Consider the following 1,951-nt stretch of genomic DNA (forward strand, 5'->3'; position numbering starts at 1 on the left):
GGCTTTTATATGCTCTAGGAACTTTTGATAATCCACATCATGTTTATCTTGTCTAGCTCGGCCTGGAAAAGGTAGTGGAGGTTGATAAGGTTTTACAGGAGGTTCCTTTTTCGATTCATGCTGGGGACTCGTCGAGTCCATGTCATCAACTCGGCGACTCGGGCCGGGTTTCAGAGATTTCGGGGATTTCTGCTTTTCTGCTTCCTCTTGCACCAGTTTGGGATTTTCTTCTGGAATTGGGATCAGAGGGGTAATTATCTTCCCACTCCCGGTTGTTACGATATTTATGTGTGCACCTCTCGGGTTGTGTTCGGTATTACGTGGAAGTCCACCCGGTTGTCTCTCTTTCATTTGTAGTGCAAGTTGGACCAGTTGTTTTTCAATATTCAGAATCGATGCTTGCTGGTTTCTAAGTGTGGCTTGTTGATCTATCGTCATGGTTTGATGTTCTTTAATCATGCCTTGTTGCTCCTTTAACATGTTTCGTTGTTCTTTTATCGCATCATCGGTTTCATTGTGTCTCTTCTTGGATGCAACTGCAAATCTTGTGAGCATGTCTTCAAAATCAGATTTCTTCTCTTGCACCAGCTCCTCCTTTTTATAAAAACCCCTCTCTTTTTATTTGAACTTTTCCTCCTTAGCCTTTTTAAACTCGTCATACGGGAGCCACTCTCTTTTTGGTTTTCGCCAATTGTCATCAAGTCGGTTGCCACTTGAATAAAATACTTGATCCTTCTTATTTCAATTCTCATCCAAGTCACAATCCCTTGTGAGGTGAGGTCCATTACAATTCTCACATCCAACTCGAATAGCATGGATTGTTTGATCCATTTTATTCATCCTCCTATCTAAACTGTCTAGTTTAGTCATCATTGTCGCCATGCTATCGTTGACCGTGTTCACTACCCCCTACTTACTTCATTTTGTGGGTTGTGATAGTCTCTAGAATGTTTAGAGAACTCCTCAATTAATTCCTTGATCAGAGGGGTTGCCTTCTTTGTGAGCGGTCCTTGTGAGTCAAGTAATTACCTTGTTGTAACATTGAATCCATCATAAAATATGGAGACTTCTTGTTGGCTATTAAGGTCATGGTGTGGGAAATTCCTTAGTAAAATTTTGTACCTTTCCCATGCCTCATAAAGGGACTCTCCGGTTTGTTGTTCAAAGTTGGCTATAGCTTTCTTTAACTTGGCAATTTTAGAAGGTGGGCAAAACTGGTCAACGAATTCTTCTTTCATTTTAGCCAATGTAGTGATGGATCCGGGAGGGAGTGACTTGAGCCAATCTTTTGCAGCACTTTTTAATGTAACTGGAAGCATGCAAAGCAGATGGGTCTCACGAGGCATATTTGGAACATTAAAGTAATCAGCTACATCATTGACTTCATCCAAGTGTTTATAAGCATCTTCGTGGTCTTTTCGGAAAAAGGGTATCTGCTTGAGTTGAGCGAGTATGTGACACTTGAGCTCAAAAGTGGCAGTTGTTGGAATTGTGGGTTGCACAAGCCCCGACACGGTGTCATCTCGTATCCTCTTCTTCCATTCACCCATGGGAACTTCATCAATGTTCGCCATGGTGTTATCAAAGTCACCTTCTAGATCGTTGTCTTCTCCAAATTTGCTTTCTTCCCTTTCGGACTCGTTCACGGTATCTTCCTTGATTGGGTCTAGGTTTGCCTAAGAAGAGGTGTTGGATGCTCCTGAATTGTTGCTCTTCTTTTTGCTGAAAACGGACTTTAGATTCTTCAAAGGCGAACTTTTCGAAGAAGTGGAGTCTCCAACGGCTTTTCCTTTGTTCCTCTTTAAAACAGAGTCCGGATGTTCAATTGGAGGAACCAGAGGCGTATTGGATCCTATGGTCATGTAACAACTGCAAACAAAACAAAAAACGCATAAAAAGAACAAAAAATATAAAATTAAACTAAAATTTTTCTTTCCAGCGATGGACACGT

The 1,951-nt window shown here is 41.4% G+C and overlaps 1 non-coding gene across 1 annotated transcript; it reads left to right on the forward strand.

Annotated features, from left to right (window-relative positions):
• The first annotated feature begins 1,083 nt into the window (after positions 1-1,083).
• Positions 1,084-1,190, forward strand: LOC145033208 (small nucleolar RNA R71). Its single transcript, XR_013677444.1, has one exon. It is a non-coding gene; the product is annotated as a small nucleolar RNA R71 (small nucleolar RNA).
• The last annotated feature ends 761 nt before the right edge of the window (positions 1,191-1,951 follow it).

The sequence above is a fragment of the Lactuca saligna genome, chromosome 2 (assembly GCF_052625555.1).
Source record: "Lactuca saligna cultivar CGN05327 chromosome 2, ASM5262555v1, whole genome shotgun sequence".
Taxonomy (NCBI): domain Eukaryota; kingdom Viridiplantae; phylum Streptophyta; class Magnoliopsida; order Asterales; family Asteraceae; genus Lactuca; species Lactuca saligna.